The sequence below is a fragment of the Sturnira hondurensis genome, unplaced genomic scaffold (genome assembly GCF_014824575.4).
Source record: "Sturnira hondurensis isolate 20B ecotype Veracruz unplaced genomic scaffold, ASM1482457v3 Scaffold0016663, whole genome shotgun sequence".
In the NCBI taxonomy this organism is placed as follows: Eukaryota; Metazoa; Chordata; class Mammalia; order Chiroptera; family Phyllostomidae; genus Sturnira; species Sturnira hondurensis.
The window spans coordinates 9,889,914-9,910,199 of NW_028089294.1; positions in this window are offsets into that span (position 1 = coordinate 9,889,914).

The following is a 20,286-nucleotide window of genomic DNA, read 5'->3' on the forward strand; positions in this document are numbered from 1 at the left end:
GCACAGGAGGGCTTAGTTATAAATTTCACTTCATATAAGACATAGGTAAAGAAAATCCTTACAAGGAGACTTTTAGGATTGCCTGGCTTTTCCTAATTTAATACTCAAAAGCACTTAGAGGCCATATTGACAATTAAAAAGATGGAATAGGAATGAACCCAATGCTTAATAGTAGTTTCCTATTTAATTCTATTAGATCTAGTGAGTATTTCAGTTAAACCAGTGTTATAATGTTATAAAGGACAACTGGAATAACTTTTCATGGATAGAAATCTTGGAGGGCGGAAACCAATAAAAACAGCTTCTAACTGGGAAGTTTCACCAGCATATGTGAAACTGCATTTAGTATTTTCTTCTAAAATCTCACTTTTTGAGGAGGGGAGACAAAGAGGATAAAGGTGTTTCCTGGCATTAAATATCTTTCTTAATTTAGGTCTTCATAATTAATATAGATCAAAACTGTTCCCAATCTATTTAACCCTTTCAAATGCTTACCTAAACCTCTGTCATAGTTATCTCGTAATGAAATGAAAACTATTTATCTTTAATACATATGATAATAATTGGCAGAAATTTTCATGTGAGGAAAATAATAGTAAATGGTATGAATTCTTGTCAGGCTTAACATTTAAAGTAATAGTAGTTTTCTATGTATCAAAAAATCTTGTTATGCAGTTGAATATTTCTTTATTCTTGTTCAAGTGCAGTTGTTTCCATTTTTGCCCCAACATGCCCCCTGCCCCACTCATCCCCACCTCCCCCCCCTTGAACCTACCCTCTTTGGCTTTGTCCATATGTTGTTTATACATGTTCCGTGACAGCCCTTCCCCTATTATCCCTCTCCCTGCCCCTCTCCGGTTACTGTCAGATTGTTCTTTATTTCAACCAGAACTACCACTGACTGATGAAAGCTGACCATGTAGGTCATGTGTTTTCTCTACTTCCATTCATGTACATTGTTTAATTCACACAAGCTTAGCGAGTGCTATTATTCCCATTTTACAGAGAAGGAAAATGTGAAGTGAAAAAGTACTTTACAAAGCACTGCGCCTGAAAGCAATTTTTAGTAATTGCTTTAAATACATTACGTGGTGGGGGCTACAGATTAAATAACAAGAAAGTTACGGTCCAAGTCACACAGAATGTGTCACTGGCAAAAATTGAGCCCAGTTGTCTATCACTAACAGCTTTGACCTTCTGTCCAAGGTTATACCATCACCCTCCCACTTCTTCCCCAACCTCTCCAACAACCAAAAAATAAAACACCAGGTGTGACTTGAAATCAGACCTAACTATAAGGGGAGTTTTCTCATTTTGCTTCACCAGTCTGTGGGATTCTTTTGTTTCAAGAGGATAAAATGTCAGCAGTAAGGCCAATGAGTTGAAAAATCTTCTGTCTGATTAGAAGAGCAGAATACACAGGACCTCTGATGAATGGGAATAAAAGGCATCAGATCATTTTCTGTCTGAGCACATTTTCTGAAATATCTTTCTCATAAGTTCTTAACCTGGTGTTTGCAATTCAAAAGGCGTCATGGTCTTGTAGACCTTTTCCAATTACGATTCTCATTTTGGGTCTCTGATTCATAAAAAAAAAAAAAAAAACTTTCCTTTTTATTTCCCGCCTGATTCCCCACCATCTCCAATTACCTGTGAGGGGCTATGTCATTTAATAGCCTAGATTCTTTCTGAAGTGAATTTTCTTTGTGATCTCTTATTAATTTTTCCCTTAGCTCAAATCCCACTTATTACAAATGTTCCAAAAGTAGAAAAGTTTTCTGAAAGAGCCTGAAGAGGATAATTTTCATATAGATACAATGGCTAAAGGAAAGAAATCTAGGGGCCTCATTCGGTTCCCTCTCTGATTAGATGGACATGGTCTACTTAGCTGTAATTTATTTAACTGCATGCTTTATTTAACAAGCATGTAAAGCTGGTATAAACCCAAACACCATAAAATGAAACTCAAATATGCACAGTGCTGTGACTTAAATTCTGCTCTGCGTCTAAAAGCATCTTCAGTGTGGATTATACTGCAAACATCAAAGCAAGGGCAATTTTTTAAAAATGCACTAACTTCTATTTATTGAAAGCTTAGTATGTGTCAGACTAATTTTTTATGTTATAGATTGATTAACTTAATCTTTGAAAAATTCTAAGAGATACATGTTATTTTTACCCTTATTTCATAAAGGAGGATAATGAGATGAAAAGCAATTAGATAACTTGCCAGATTGTCATAGTCAGAATGTTATACAATTAGTATTTAATTTACAGAAACATTCATCATGGGATACTAATATTTTGAAAAAAATGTTCTGTGGCCCAGTATAAAACCGCCAAGTCTAAAGTGTGCTGAAGGCATGTCTAGAGGCCCATTTGCTTTGGCTATTTTGGCTGAAATAACTGCCCGCCTGTAATTTATTAGTCCAACCAGCTATCTGGTTTGCCAGTATAGAAAATGCACTGATTTTAATTAACCTACTACTTCATCCACTTATTTCTTAATTTATTCAGCATATTAGTATGAGTTTGGCATTTAAGAAAGCATTGCCTTGCATTATTAAATTTAATTTAATACCACTTAATCTGTCTTTTACCTTTTATGACTTTGAATTGCCCATTATTTTTTGAAATCTTATTTTACCAAAAATAAAATCTACCCTTTATCACAACCCAGAATCTATTTCCTCCAACTGCAGGTGCTCTAGATGTATGACCTTAGTTACTAAGTGAGACTGGAGCACGGAATAAATTCCTTTGTAAAAATTAATCCTGCCTTTAGATAATATTTTGAGGTATAAGAATTTCTAGAAAATTTTATTCTTTAAATTTAGAAAATGTTGTGACAGCTCTCTTCAAAATACTCCCCATGTAAACAGAGATAAGTTTTTATTCCTGGCCTTTCTCTTCTACAAACTACAACTTTGAAAATAATGTAAAAGTTTACACTGGTGATTACCTTAGTCAAGAGATATATTATTGGCCTGATATATATTTTCAGGGGAGCCATTTAATTCATTTTTGGTTTAAACAATAGGAAAGAAAATTATTTTTTAAATTTATTTTAGTTGTTGTTCAAGTACAGTTTTCTGTCTTTTACTCTCATCCCAGCCCACCCCCCTGAGTGCCCCCACCTCCCTCCAATTTTCACCTCCCTTAGTTTTTGTCCTTGTGTCCTTTATACTTGTTCCTGTAGACCCTTCCCCTTTTCCCCTGAAATTCCCTCCCTTCTCCCCTCTGGTCACTGTCAGTCTGTTCTCTATTTTAGTGTCTTTGGTTATACTTTGCTTGCTTGTTTGTTTTGTTGATTAGGTTCCTGTTAGAGGTGAGATCATATGGTATTTCTCTTTCACCGCCTGGCTTATTTCACTCAGCATAATGCTTTCCAGTTCCATCCATGCTGTTGCAAAGGGCAATAGCTCCTTCTTTCTTTCTGCAGCATAGAATTCCATTGTGCAAATGTACCATAGTTTTTTGATCCATTCATTTACTGATGGGCACCTAGGTTGCTTCCAACACTTGGCTATTATAAATTGTACTGCTATGAACATTGGGGTGCATAGGTCCTTTTGGATTGGTGTTTCAGGGTTCTTAGGATATAATCCTAGCAGTGGAATTGCTGGGTCAAAAGAAAGATTCATTTTTACTTTTCTTAGTAAATTCCATACTGTTTTCCATAGTGGTTGTATCAGTCTGCAATCCCACCAACAGTGAACTAGGGTTCCCTTTTCTCCACAACCTCTCCAACACTTGTTTTTTTGCTTTGTTTCTGATGGCCATTCTGACCTGTGTAAAGTGGTATCTTATTGTGGTTTTAATTTGCATCTCTCTGATAGCTAGTGATACTGAGCATCTTTTCATGTGTCTCTGGATCTTCTGTATGTCCTTCTTGGAGAGATGTCTGTTCAAGTCCTTTGCCCACTTTTTAATTGGGTTGCTTGTCTTCTCAGAGTGTAGTTGTGTAAGTTCTTTGTATATTTTGGAGATTAAACCCTTGTTTGAGGTATCATTGGCAGGTATGTTTTCCCAGACAGTTGGTTCTCTTTTTATTTTAATACTGTTTTCTTTAGCCATGCAGAAGCTTTTTATTTTGATGAGATCCCATTTGTTTATTCTTTCCTTTATATTCTTTGCTCTAGGGGACATATCAGTAAAAACATTGCCACGTGAAATATCCGAAATTTTTCCTGTGTATGTTCTTCTCTAGGACTTTAATGGTGTCACAGCTTATATTTAAATCTTTTATCCACCTTGAATTTATTTTGGTGTATGGTGTTAGCTGTCCAGCTCTCCCAACACCATTTGTTGAAGAGGCTATTTTTACTTCATTTTATGTTGCTGCCCCCTTTATTGACTATTAACTGACCATACAGACTTGGGTTTATTTCTGTTCTGTCCCATTGGTCCATGTGCCTGTTTTTATGCCAGTACCAGGCTGTTTTGATTATAGTGGCCTTGTAATACAGTTTGGTATCAGGCATTGTGATCCCTCCTACTTTGCTCTTTCTCAAAATTGCAGCAGCTATTCAGGGTCATTTATGGTTCCATATAAATTTTTGAAGTGTTTGTTCTATGTCTGTGAAATATGCCATTTTTACTTTAATAGGTATTGCATTGAATCTGTAAATTGCTTTGTGTAGTGTGGACATTTTGATGAGGAAAGGAAATTATTAATGATGGTGCCAATCCATTCTGTTTTCAAGATTTTATTATTTAGTTGTTTTTAGAGAGGGGGAAGGGAGGGAGAAAGAGAAGAAATCATCAATGTGTAGTTGCCTCTCATGCGCCCCTAACCGGGAACCTTGCCCGCAACCCAGTCATACACCTTGCACAGGGAATTGAACCAATGACCCTCTGGTTTGCAAGCTGGCGCTCAATCCACTAAGCCACCCAGCCAGAGCTCCGTTCTATTTTCAGATAGCTGCATTGTGATTTGAGACAGTTCTGTGTGCTGATAGGAAAAAGTCCCCATTCCTTTGTCACTATACCTACATGCCACACACACACATGTATTTGCAAATGAACATGTGGATAATACATACAAACAATACTTTATATATATGTAGTCCATGATAGCTCTTTCCCACTTTGTGTAGGCATGTATGTGTAGAAACACATATGCACATAGGTAAACAGTTGATGGAATCATACATATGCATTAAATGGTATTCAGTGAGTTAAAGAATGTTGCATTTCACAAATCATAAGCCACAATTAAATCACATATTTGGTTATGTAGAAAATGTCCTGTGGCCTCACCTCTTTCCTTTCTCCTCCTCTACAGCTTCTGGTGCTCGTCTTACATCCCATTTCCTCTGAAGCCCTTCGTTATAAAGTCACATTGCCACTCTGCAGGCACATGGAATGAGAGGAAAGTAAAGCCTGCAAAATTGCAATGATTGTAATTTTATGATTTTGGCTTCCCCAAGCCTGTCTCTAGGAGCCATAATTAATGGGATACATCTGTTAGATTCTCTCAGAGGTAAAAAGAATCTAATTGAAATCTTGCAAAGCAGGTTTACAAGTGAAATGGAAAGGATGTTGGCTTTTATCTCCAAGCCCCACCTTTACACAGTCACAGATTATTGATGTTTCATTAAAATGTTGTAAACCTTCATGCTAAAGTGATTGATTTAGGCCAATAATGACAATTGACTCTTTAATTTGTAAAGTTGAAAAATTTTTCTTTACTAAAATAAGAAGCTGTGGCTTCTGAAATGATTCTACAATTAGTAATAGTCATTTTGTGATTCACAAGAACTTTTGGATCAGCATGCATAAACTTAAGACAAAAGAAATATTTTGCGTTCTAATAAGTAACAAGTTGGTTCATTAATAAAATCGTACCTAGATGAATGAAGCTAACCTATTCCTCTCCTACACTAACTGTGTTTGGCAATACTTTTTAAACACAGGGAACGATGCAGGTAAGGATCTGTTTCAATTAGGAAATACATGCCTGCTTTTTCAACTCCCCACCCCCACTCTTCCACCTCTATTTCCTCTTCCTCCCTTTTTCCACTTCCTTCTGCAAAATACGACAGATAATCTGATTTCTCAGCTTGACTTACATTATCTTTTTTAAAATATATTTCATTGATTATGCTATTACAGTTGTCCCATTTCCCCCCTTTACTCCCCCTGCCCTGCACACCCCCTCCCATCCACCTTCCCCCCCTTTAGTTCATGCCCATGGGTCATACATATAATTTTTTTGGCTTCTAAATTTCCTATACTATTCTTAACCTTCACCTGTCTATTTTCTACCTACCATCTATGCTACTTATTCTGTGTATATTTTCTCTTTCTCTCCTGCTCCCACTCCCCTATTGATAACCTTCCATGTGATCTACATTTCTGTGGTTGTTTCTGTTCTAGGTGTTTGCTTAGTTTGTTTTTGATTTTGTTTTAGGTGTGGTTGTTAATAACTGTGAGTGTGCTGTCATTTTACTGTTTATATTTTTAATACTTTTTTCTTAGATAAATATTTTTAACATTTCATATAATAAGGGCTTGGTGATGATGAACTCCTTTAACTTGACCTTAACTGAGAAGCACTTTATCTGCCCTTCCATTCTGAACGAAAGCTTTGCTGGATAGAGCAATCTTGGATGCAGGTCCTTGCCTTTCATGACTTGGAATACTTTTCAGCCCCTTCTTGCCTGTAAGGTCTCTTTTGAGAAATCAACTAACAGTCTTATGGGAACTCCTTTGTAGGTAACTGTCTCCTTTTCTCTTGCTGCTTCTAAGATTCTCCCCTTATTTTTAATCTTGGGTAATGTAATTATGATGTGCTTTGGTGTTCCTCCTTGGGTCCAACTTCTTTCCAGAAAATCCAGGACATACATTATCTTTTTAAAGAATCTTTATTGGTTGCTGACTGATTTTTCACACTGACTGAAATATCTCATATCCAATAGGTGCTTTCATCAAAGAAATTACATGCAGTTACTCTAGGATTTGTTTACTTAATATATTTACTGAGAATCAACTATCTACCAAACACTATACACTTGACGGTCAGACTTCAATGTATAGTATAAGAGAGACCTAACCTTTCTCAACAAGAAGCTTATCTTCATAATTATTTACTTTATTGTCTAATATTCACATGACCTTTTTGACCTATGGCTTATTTTTAGGTATATTTCCAATTCTTCAAATGTATGGAAAATTTTAGTTATTTCTTTGTTATCGATTTCTAGCTTAATTTCACTGCAGTCAGATCTACCCTCTCTGATTTTAATGTTTTGAAGATTAATTTATTCAGAATATGGTCCAGGGGCATTTCTCAATCTTTGAAGATAATCTGGATGTGTGTACTTAATTGGCAGAGTTCTTATACTTGTAACCTGACTGGTGGGAGTGCAATCATGGCAGGAAAGTTCAAAACAAACCTCCTTGTGCCAGAAGAGATGAGTAAATTAAAAGCATTACTGCATCTCAGGTAAAAAAAAAAGTGGAATGGTAAAGGCTTAGGTGGAAAGGTGATGGGTTTTATTTAAAAAAAAAGATAGAGCATGGCAGATGATAGCAAGTAGCATACCCTTAACCATGTCTTATTTCCGACTTCCAATTGCAGGTGCTCTACCAAATGTGTGACTTTACCAAAAAAGATCAATTCAGCCTTGAGCATTTGACATACAGTTACTGATCTGACAAATGTGGTTTTCTCCAATACTAATCAAGAAAGAAAATTAGAAGCTTACATAGACCTGGAATAGATGGGACTATATGAGGTCTGTCCAGAAAGTATATAATATGAAAAATAGAGACATTTATTGAAGAAGATACAAGATACAAAAACATTGTGCACAGGACAATGATGCCTCAGTCCCCTCCAAAGAAGGTGCTTTGGGACCTCACACAATTCTGCTAATTGCCATCAGCTGTCTCATCGTATTTCCCTGAATTTCATTGACAGTCTGAAATTCCTTTCTTTTCTTTTTATTATTATTATTTTTTTTAATATATTTTATTGATTATACCATTACAGTTGTTCTATTCCCCCCTTCATTCCCCTCCACCTGCACACTCCCTCCCCCACTATTCTCCCCCCCTTAGTTTATAACCACATGTCTCAATTTCTTTAGATTCTATATTTCCCCCACTATTCTCACCCTCCCCCTATCTATTTTCTACCTACCATCTATGCTATTTTCTGTGCCTTATCCCCCCTTCTCCTCCTCCCACCCCCCTGTTTCTAACCCTCCATGTTTTCTTCATTTCTATGGTTCCACTCCTGATCTAGCTGTCCTCTTGGTTTGCTTTTGTTTTAGGTGTGGTTGTTAATAACTGTAAGTTTGCTGTCTTTTCACTGTTCATATTTTTCATCTTCTTTTTCTTATATAAGTCCCTTTAGCATTTCATATAATAAGGGCTTGGTGATGATGAACTCCTTGAACTTGACCTTATCTGAGAAGCACTTTATCTATCCTTCCATTCTAAATGAAAGTTTTGCTGGATAAAGCAATCTTGGCTGTAGGTCTTTGGATTTCATGACTTGGAATACTTCTTTCCAGCCCCTTCTTGCCTGTAAGGTCTCTTTTGAGAAATCCGCTGACAGTCTGATGGGTACTCCTTTGTAGGTGACTGTCCCCTTATCCCTTGATGCTTCTAGGATTCTCTCCTTCATTTTGGTCTTGGCTAATGTAATTATGATGTGCCTTGGTGTGTTCCTTCTTGGGTCCAACTTCTTTGGCACTCTCTGAGCTTCCTGGATTTCCTGGAAGTCTATTTCCTTTGCCAGACTGGGGAAGTTCTCCTTTATTATTTGTTCAAATATGTTTTCCACTCGTGGCTGTTTCTTTCCCCCTTCTGGTACCCCTATAATTCGGATGTTGGAACGTTTAAAGATGTCCTGGAGGTTCCTAAGCCTCTCCTCATTTTTTTGAATTCTCATTTCTTCATTCCTTTCTGGTGGGATGTTTTGTTCTTCCTTCTGGTCCATTCCATTGATTTGAGTCCCCGTTTCCTTTCCATCACTATTGGTTTCCTGTGCATCTCCCTTCATTTCAATTAGTTTAGCCTTCATATATTCCTCTAATTTGTGACTTTGTTCCTCTAATTTGTGACTATAATCTACCAGTTCTGTGAGCATCCTGATAAATAGTGTCCTGAATTGTGCTTCTGAGAGGCTGGCAATTTCTTGGTCGCTGAGAGTTATTGGCTCTTGGACTTTGAGTTCTTCTTGTGCCATCTTTCGGGTTGTTCTTGCCTGTTCCATAGCAGGATCAGAGCCCTAAAATGTTCACTAGAGCAGGGCAACTAAGTCGCTGGGTTGTGACGTCGTATGTGGGGGCGGGGTCAAAGAGGGACAATGGCTCCCCTCTGCCGCTTGCTGCCGCAACCCCCACCGGCACCGCAGCCACCACTGTTACCAGGCCCACGCGTTTTGTTCCACTGCACGTGAGTGTGCCACCGCTGTCAGCCCTCCACCACTGGGTTCGCCCCCTGGGGCCTGCGTGGTCCGTCTCACTGTGCGCGAATGTGCGACCTTGGTCAGTCTGCCCCACACCCCGACTGGTTCCAGGCTGCCTGCGCGCCTAGGTCGGGGGATCTGTCCTGCCCGACCCAGCTCCGCTACTGGCTCCGCCTCTCTTACCGTCCCCGTTGAACGGTTCGTAGTTGTTGGACTTCCATATAATTCCGGTTTCTGGTCTTTGGGTGTGTCCTAGTTCTCCAAAACTTTTGTTGTATTCAAACTTGGTTGTGGGAGAAGGCACAGTGTTTCCACCTATGCCTCCATCTTGGCGGAAGTTCTGAAATCCCTTTCTTTTCAAAGGTGATTTTAGTTTGGGGAAAAGCCAGAAGTTACAGGGCACCAAATCTAGGCTATAGAAGGCCTGAGTCACCTGGGTGATTTCATGTTTTGCAAAAAAAAAAATTCTGTATGAGATGTGACACATGAGTGTGTGCATTGTCATGATGAAGTTGCCAATTACCAGTTGCCTGGAGCTATAACCTTTCAAATCATCTGAATAGTTTTTATGGAGGACTCTTCAAGCTTAACACAAAATTTGATGCAGATTCATTGCTCTATTTACTCAGGCATTTTGAATGTGAGGGCAACATAGTACACATGCTCACTCACTTGCATGCACCTACCATTCCCACTGACTGGTATAATGAAATCATCATTGTTCACACATGCACATTCCAGCCCACTCTCCTTGGCTGCCAGGTTACATCAATGTGGCACAAACCATTCTCTCTACACTAACAATGGTTGGATTTTTTTTTGGACAGAACTAATACACTCATGATCTTTCCTCAAAACAACATTAAACCAGCTGATTTTAGCCAAATATAGCTAGGATGAATCCAGGTCATTTGACTCTTACCTAGAATGTATAGCTGGTTCTCTCTATTAATGTCATCATATTAATTGGACCCAGTGAGTAGGATGTGCCAAGTACTTTGGATGTCGTATGCTCCAGAGAGTGAAGGAAAAACCCATCACGTAAAACTCAGATTGATAGGTCTTGCAAATGAGCAAAAATTGTTGAGATCTAGCAAACTGAAGCATATCAGGACATTTCTACCAAATGAAAGAACAAGTTATTGTACCCTGAACTTATAGTTATCAATAGTCACTCTAGTTGGTAGGCTCATTGGGATTTTGAAGATAACACATTAAAGCCTTGGTGGCACTGGTCTCATCCATGTATTGGATGAATCAGAAACGTGTCATTTTGAGTGCACTCAGAGAAAGACAGCATTCTGCAGCACTTTCAAGCTGTCATAGAAACATTCTTATGGTTCTATGGCAGCCTGAATGTTGCTGTATGGTTAAGTAGATTCCATGGTGCTGAAGGTGTCTGCGTCTTAAGGAAAGGTATCAGTGGGATCTCTAACATAGAAGATATTTGAAGCAAGGAACTATTAACCATCAGAAAATCAGTTTCTGGTGCATACTGGGCCCTAACAGAGACTGAGAACCTTATGTCTCTATTAGGGGCCAGGATTACACCTAGTGCTACTCAGCACAAACTGGGGATTATCAACCTAACAAATAAGAACGTTGCCTACACACAATAGAAATCCATCAGATGATGAAAACAACATATTCAAGAGTAGGCATGAAGCGATTCAGAGGCCACAATAATTTACCAAAGAACTGGCCCCAATTCCCAGTTTGAATTCTTTTATTACAACATCTCTCCTTTAACTCACATTTTTAAGCCGGTGTGAAATTCCCTATTCTTGGTGTGTGGACATAAAGATGGTCCAGATGCATGGAGAGGTTAGTTGTTGTGAACCAATATACAGATGTTAGCCAAAAATAGACTGTTACGGGACTGGCCTCAAAACAGAATTGAATGGAAATCCTTGTAATGGACAGAGCTTTGAGCAACGCTCTCAGTCATCAGCCTGGTGTAGAAGATGCCTATTCTATGGGATTAATAAATTCCTGGGCAGAGGGAAGTGGCCTAGTTTGTGGGTCAGAAACACCCCCCAAAAAACAAGATTGTGAGAGAAATTTGAGGAAAAACATGTAAACTATTCTATGAGAAAGTGAGCAAAATGTGAGGATCTTTGTCTCTCATGACAGTGTTCATGAAGAACATCGACCACACAGAAAGTGTTGATGACTAGGCAGATAAAAAGTCTCATAGAGTGGTGGTTAGGCACCCTCAGACTCAGTCACCCCGATGCTTACATCATAATCCCATGAATGAAGTTCCCAGAGTGGGAGAGAAGAGGCTATGTGTCAGACTTTCACCGTGGGCTCCTTCCTCATCGAAACTAACCTAGCTACTGCTGTTACTGAACGTATAACCTAACAGCAGCATAGACTGATGCTGCCCCTTGGTATCATAATGGTTATCAATTTATCATCTCTAAGCTCTTAGTTCACCAGTCTTTGCCCTGCTCTGCAATACTGGAAATTAACCTAATTACTATTTCTGTTTTGCTAGCTTGTGCAGTGCTAAGCTTTGTAAATGGTGCGGGGTGGGGGGCAGTGGCTGGAAGGTCCCTGCAGGGTTAGAGTAAGAGGAAGGGGTCCTCTCTCATTGTTACTGGTATACTTTTATTTTCTGATGATATAGCTGCCAGGAAATCAATGTGCCAGAGGCCTGGTGGCAAACACTCTCTGGGAGTTTCTTAACTACCCTACAAGCTCTCCCTACCTAACAGTTCAGGTCCATACCCTCTAACAAATTTCTTCTCTATGGATCTTCAGCAAAGCTGTATGGCAATCACGCTTTGTCCGATGAGGTCTGAATCTCATCCTGGGGGACAGTGTTTCTTCTAAGCCCTTTGCTCTTTTCTTGCTCACTCCCTCTCAGCCCCATGTGTGGTAGCAAGTCCTCTTTTGCCCCTTTTTTGTAGTTAATATTACTTTACATTAAATTTTCCTTGTATAAATAACTGGACAGATTTTGGGGTCCTGCTGGGTACTGATTAGTACACACACCATCTTTTAAAGAAACCAACCACATGCTTTTTGCCTAGCTGAGCACATTAGCCCTTTTCCACGGTGGGAGAACAGTAATTCGCCCTTACTGGGACTCTCACATTTTCCAGATTTAGGTTTGTTTTTCCTCTTTGCAGTGCCTTAGACCACATCACCCCCAAAACGTCACAAATTAAACAGGTCAGGAAGGCTTAATTCAAGACTACCACAGGAAGTGGGAAAGATAGAACTCAACTCCACTCAAACAGAAGGCAGGAGAGTCCTTAAATGCTGGGATGAGCTAGAGGAAAAACACTGGAGGATCTTGGGGCAGGTGGTTCAAGGGATCAGGGCCCCTGTGTCTGCTGAATGGTGTTTAGTTTAAGGGAGTGAGACTCCTGCCATACCACAGACACTAGGGGGAAAAACCCCGCCATTTCCCCTGATGGTTGCGTATCAGAGCAATGGTCCCCAGGACCTTTAGAAAGACAGCCCTGAGTTGTAACACTGGCAAGGGTCTAGAGAAGATTGACATCTCAGAGACGAAGGGGAAGATTTTAAAATTACAGGTTTTCTAAAGTAAATGCTCTAAGAAAAGGGAGGTCGGGGACCTACAGTCAGGAAGAAACCTGTCAGAAGTGCCCTCGAGCTGAGGAGAATGTTAACATTCTCCTGTTCTGGGCTCATGGAGTGACTGATTAACTGTCAATGGATCCCACATAATAAAACCTCATGTCAAAGAACCCATTTTAGAGAAAATGAGGTGAACTGTGCACATGAGAGCATGGGATTCCCTAGTCTTAAATATTCCTCATCACTTAGAAGCTGTCCACCTGACAGAATGTTGATACAGCCTCTTAAGTGCAAGGCTAACACACCAGCTCAGGGATGACGCCTGCCACGCATGGTTGAGCACCGTCCTTCAAACTGTGGAATGCAGTTGAACCAAAGGACACTACACAGTTGAACCAAAGGACACTACATGGTGTGACGGATCTGATGGAATAAATAAATGTATGAAACAGAGGATAGAAGCTGTGATTCTTCTTACCACACATCCAGCTGCTCATAATAGGATTTTGCACTTCCTGTGCCTATAACTTTAAGCCCTGCTGAACCAGAGGGCCTGGCTCCCAGGAAGGGGATTCTTATAATAGTAAACATGGTACAGATTCCAGAACACCTGTTTGCAGGGCTGCCACCTGATCATGTTGGGCTCCTACTGACTGGAGAGCAGAGAGCCAAACAAACAAAGTATTATTACACTGGTTGGTATAACAGCATCTGGTATCATGAGGAGATAGGATTGCTGCTATGTGCTGGAGGTAGGGAGAATAATGTCTAGAGTTCATGGTATTCCCTGGGCCATCTCCTGGTGCCATGATGCTGAGTGGTATTTACAAATGGGTCATTGTAACACATAGGCATGTTATCCAGGACACAGATTCCTGAAGGGTGGGTGAGGATATATGTTTACCTACTGAGTAAGCAACCCCTTCCCCGTGAAAAGGCTGGCTGGGAGTAGAAGGAATAGAGCAAATGGTTGAGGGGTTATGGTACAGGGTCAGTTTGTCCCGCTTATCCTTCCATCATGTTTTTTTAATGAAACTGTGGCCACCACATGAAAACACAGTGATGACATTGAGATTTTGAGTGAATTTCACATGGGACACAGGAATATCTTGCCAGGACAGGTAAACTGTTGCAGATGCACTTTTTGATGTCCCACGGATAATTTACACCGTTTCCCAGATGGCTCCTTGTCTGCAGTGGACGCTTGCTGGCCTGAGTGCTCATCTCGGGGTCTGCTTTTGCAGAAATCTAAATTAAGCCAGACAGGCTTTGTCTCATTTGGGCACATCTCTATCATTCTTTTCTCCTCTACTCTGATTTTCCTCTTCACTTTGCAAACCAGATTTATGTTAGGACATAATTCATTTTTGTGATTTCATAGTGATAAATTCTTTATAGCAATGGCTAGAGAATTTTTAATTTGTTACTTAGCCTCCAATATTTTCACTATCCTCACCTGTAAAATAATATAGTAATATTCATTTCAAGAATATTTATAAGTTGTAAGTAGATAGAGCTTCTAGTTCTATATCTGACATATATTGGACTTGTTTAAAGAGTCAATATTTACTTACTGATAAATGTCTTGCTTTAAAAAATTGAAGTTTACAGAAAGGTGTTTCCTACATGAATAATACAGTTAATATTAATTGTGTAGTTTTACATGATGACTTACATAGTGTATACAAAAATAACACAGTTGGTACATTCACTAGAAGACATGTATTTGTGTGTTTATAGCAGCCTTATTTATAATAACACTAAGTGAAACTACCCAAATGATCATTAGAAGTACAGTGGCTAAACAAATTGTAGAACAGTTATTGAAACGGAATACTACGCAACAATAAAATTAACAACATACAACTATTAGCAACAATCTGGATTATTCCCGCAAATATAACTTTGAGTGAAAGAAGCTAGTCACAGATAATTTGCATACTGTCTTTTTATTCCACTCACATAAAATCTAAGTTAAGCAATACTCATCTATGCTGTCAGGGGTCAGAATAGTCAACAATTTTGGGAGGCAAGCTGAGAAGAGAAGAGGTGGTAATGAAGGTTTTTGGTGCATGGACAGTGTTCTGTTTTCTTGACGTCGGTATAGGTTGTACCATGGTGTTCAGTTTGAAAATTTAGTGAGCTCTACGCTTAAGATATGTGTACTTGTGTGTGCATGCTGTGCATGCTAATAAAAAGTTATGGAAAACTAGATAGAGTTAAAATCAGAAATATTACTGTAGAAGTTATGTGGCATAACCAGGTTTTACAAACAGGAGAGTCTCTTATTTAAACACATAAAAAATATTTCCTTTGACATTTATCATGATTTCAACTGATATACTTTATTACTGTCAGGTAATTGACTTCATTTCTTAGGTAGGTCTGTGGTATTTGAAACTCCAACATCCATACAATATGCATCAGAATACTTTTTTTTTAACTCAGTTAAAATTCATGACAAGCTTGACAGATTCCGACTCAAACATTAAATATATCCTTCAAATTAATTTTCCTGATATTACTTTGAAGTGCTTCAAAATTGGCTTTCAACTTTTTAATTTTATTACATAAATCATAACAGACAGACAATATTTCTTGGATACTTACATTCTCATTATATTCTTTCTCCTTTTGACTGTTTTCTTATAGTTCAGTAAAAAGAAATTTCTCATCCTTATACTTTGATATCGGATGATAAACTTTATAGTATTTGATATTCTGCCCTGATAGAAATTAGAATGGCTGGAATAATGGTAGAGAGGTCAAAGTAGCAGACAATAAAAGATGTTTTTATCCATGTTTTAACATCAAGGTCTTAATGATATTATGAAATTTGGTTTACCATCATTTGCTTTATGTTTATCCAAAACATAAAATACACCGACACTTCATCAAATTCTATTTTGATTAATTGATCCCTTCATTCAACATTCACAGAAAAACTACTTTAATAAACCAAATCATTGTACTCTGCTTTCACAATGCTTGTCATCTAAAGGGACTGATGGTGTACAGCCAAAATGATACTAGGCCTCAGTTGTCTTAGTGGAGGTATGAGCTACAGGTTGAATGAGTTTGGGGGTAAGCACTGTTAAACTTTCCTGGGTTAGTAAGTCATAGTTATTTTTATCATATTTTATTTAGATATTTTAGCCAAATTATTGATTGCATCTGAGTCTGCCTGCAATCCTTTACATACCATTAAAAACAATTAGTCACCATGGGAGCCCAGGCCCCATGCTGTTAGGAAGCACAGACCACATGGAAAGGCCAATGAGAGACATTGTGGTCAACAATTTCAGTTAAGGTCTCAGCTAACAGCCAGAACCACCCACCAGATATGTGAATGAACAAGTCTTTGGATACTTCCCAAACCCAGACTCCCAGCTGGCCCTGCTAACACATAGAACAAGAATGAGCTACTCCCTTGAGTCGCAGAGCCCTGCCCAAACTCCACAATAGTGAGTATAATGACTGTTTGTGGGGGGGCGGGAGTTAAGGCACAACGTTTTGAGTCGATTTTTTTAAACCTAACTATACTAATTAGAATGATCCGTATGGCTATGAGGGGTAAAATAACTTTGAAATGAAACTATCTCTTAGTTGGAGTATCTCCTGAAAAAGCAGACCATTGGTAAAGCACTGTAAGATAAGCACATGAATTTCTGTAGTATAAGGCATACTAGTTTTTTAAATCTGTAATCATAAAGGCACAATGGTCATGATGGTTATCAGGATGAGACAGGAAAGGCACCAATTGTAGAGTCAGGGAATACTTCTTGGAAAAGGTGGCATTTGAGATGTACTTTGTACTATTTTTTTCCAGAAAAATTATGTACTTTCATGCTACACAAAATTTGTGCTTTGAGGGTAATTTAATTTCTTTCATATTGTAGCATAATTCTGATAAATGTAGTTAAAAATTTTTGTTCCCATTCTCTATACTTTGGCCATAAATGCATATTTAAAACTGTGGAATGAGAGTCTCTCAATATATGGGCTGCACAGTAAAATCTGTAGAATATACAAAGATAAACAAGATGCATTTGCTTCACATCTCTCACCAGGGCTTAGGAAACACATGGAGCCCCTGAAATGCCTATACAATTGGATTTGATTCGTATTAGAAAAAGTAGCTGCCCGATCGTGTATTTATTACAAACACCAAGATAACTTAACACAGAAGCTCTAACTGGAAGATTTAGGCTACATGTATGAAATGCCCCCTATTAGAGTGATTTCTGTGCTGAATAGGTAAGGAAGGGGAGAAGTCAAATCTGCTGAGAATTAGAAATATAGATTTTAGTCTTCTCTTTTCAATCTTCCAGTTAAGTGCTTCTCAATTGCCGGTCCCATTGTGAATGCCTCTAGGAGAATTACCGTCTGACTACCAAGACAGAGTAATTATTTTGAATAGCCTTACATTTCTAAGGTGTTAATTCACAACTAAAATTTTCCAAGTGGACTCTAGGCTAGTCAGAACACAAACTGCAAGGGTTTCACAATGTAGGTATTTCTCAAAAACATCACACACTTAAACCTGAAATCTATAAAGATTGCATGATGCCTTTTTTAGGCAAAATTTATCCTAAAGAATTTTTGCTTGCTCAGAATTTATCAGATAATTGTTCATTTCTAAATGGCAAATTAAAAACCAAATTGATATATCTAAAGAATAATCTTAGGTACTTTGATATTCAGGTGTAACTCTTTTACTCATATATTCACTGCATTTCCTCCTTCCTCTCCCCTCAGCCCTGTTCTAAAAGCAAAACACCAGGAAACCACGGACTGAATTTGCTGTTTCATGATAATTTGTTGATACTTTATCACTTAAATTGGTACAATCACACTAAAAACATATTAGTTTCTACTTCATTATAAAAGCTAAAGCTGACAAGTTAGCCCACAGTCTCATTCAGTATAGATTTGCTGAAAGCCTTGTATTGATTACCAGTTGTATTAACATATAAACAATTTTTCTCTCTAGATGGTGAACCACTCCAAGGAGAAATGTGACATTTCCTCAAGAGTTAAGGACATATGTGTGAATATTTGCCCTAGTTGTGATTAATATTAAAACTTACCTATAATGCCCAGTGTTTCTCAACAAGAGCACTTTGCTTCCCCCCAGGAAACATTTGGCAATATCTGAAGACTTGTTAGTTTGTCCTAGTAGAATGGCATCTAACAGGTAGAGGCCATGAATCCTGCTAAACACCTTACAATGTAAGAACTGCACTGCCCCCCACCCCTGCCACGTGTCCCAACAAAAAATTATCTGGTCCAAAATGTCAATAATGCCAAGGTTGAAAAACTCTGTATCTCCTGTTTAATACTTATTCATTTAAATTGATAATAATTAATACAGTTACCCCTCCTATGGGTAACTTTTAGATGACATTTTATTTTTATTTAAGAACATTGAGAATTAGTTTGAATATTTAATATTTGTTAAAAACAAAAATTATTTATTTATCCATTGAAATCCCAAAAGATGCTTGGGGGGGAAAAAACCTAGTAGTTTGGTGATTTGAGATGAGTGCTACTTATGTCGGAAGGTTTCCTACTTGAACTTCTAGGCATAAAATTAACTAGAGGGATAATAAGGACTTAATTTGGTCTGCTTTGTAAAGTGAATTAAGCTTAACTCCTCTTAGGAGGATAGAAAAACCTGCTCCCAACAAGCAAGAGCGAAAATGGTGGTGTTAGCCGCTGTGCCAGCACCATCCCTCCCTGAGGCAGAGACTCTCACCCCGGTGAGGGCCTGTCTGTGGCTTTTCCTCCCATCATTTCCACAAGGAAGTTAAAAATCCTCCGGAAGAAGCAAACTGAAGACTTGATAAAAATGAAAAAGGAAGCGGGAAGAAAGGAAGGAAGAGAGAGAGGGAAGTAAGGAGTTTATCAATGCTAACATTTCAAATAGATCATCCCTTTCTAAGTAACGGTGTTGGGGAAATCTGCATTAGGGCCCAGGATCCCTTTTGTATTCCATACTTGGCTTCTCTCCCCTTTAGGATGAAAATGGACTAACCTTGAAGACAGGTGACTCTTTCTATAAGGGACTAGAAAATAAGTTGGAAGAGAAAATTGTAAATAAATGTCTAATTTTTAAAAGACTTATCTTTACCCAACAATGCAAAATGGCTCTTTTTAAATTCTAAACATTGTGAAGTCTGACAAAGCCCATTTTATAATTTAAAGTGTGCAGTATAGCTTTATATTTTAAATATAATTTTAATAAGATTGATAAATCCCATATAAATTATTCCATTAACCTCTGTAAACATTCTCATTTTTTCTGCAGCTCAGTAGCTAGGTGAAAATAGACCCCCAGGACCTCATTCACTTGTTACACCTGTCTCATTTATAAGATAATTAATTTGCATTTTCACCATTTCAATTACAGGGCTCTATTAATGCCCCAAATAATTTATAGCAAATAGCTTTCTAAATTCAAACTATCCTGAAACTAAAATTCTAAATTTTCTATCATTGAATATAAATTAAAAAGTATGTGTTAATAAGACATACAACAGAAACCCAAATGTGCACTGTTATATATTTTTATCATCCAAATGAAACTGTTTATTATTATCAAAAACCAAATAATTCTTTTGGGGGGATCTTTAAATAACACAATGTTCAAATGTATTGGACCAGTATCTAGAACGCTACCTTGCCCATAACAGAAGCTCAGCATATGGGTGTTATTCTGATGGGAAATGTTGCTATCTGTTCTCAAAGCCATATCCTTCTTCCTGAGCACGTGGCTGAAAAAGTGAGTATAGCCACCTAATGGAGATCTTGCTGATAGACTGTGAGCTAAAGAGGAATGTGCATTTCCTAGTCTGGCCCATGAAAACCTCCCCAGACATGATCCCCCACTGTTTGTGTTCATCTTGTTCACCAACCCAGGGGAGATAATCTCAGTGTTATAGATCCTTGGATTTCTGCCTCAAGGAGAAAGGCTGGCTTGGAGCTCTCCTTGTCTCTATTACATGAGTGAGAAATAAACGTGCAGTTTTATCAACTTTTATCTGTAAAAGCATTCAGCATTCAGTGTTACCCTAGCACCTTTAGAGGTCAAAAAGCTCCAGTAAATCTTCTCTGACATATGGAATCACGGAAATAAACTGTTTGGGAAATGTATGTGTGTACGGGACATATACAAACATGTGATATACACCTATATCAAAGCATATGTATTTACATATATATGTTTGATGACTTTGTTCAACAAATATTCTTTTCATGGCATTATTCATTTTTTTTGGTTCACTGTAAGCAATGTAACCAATCTAAAT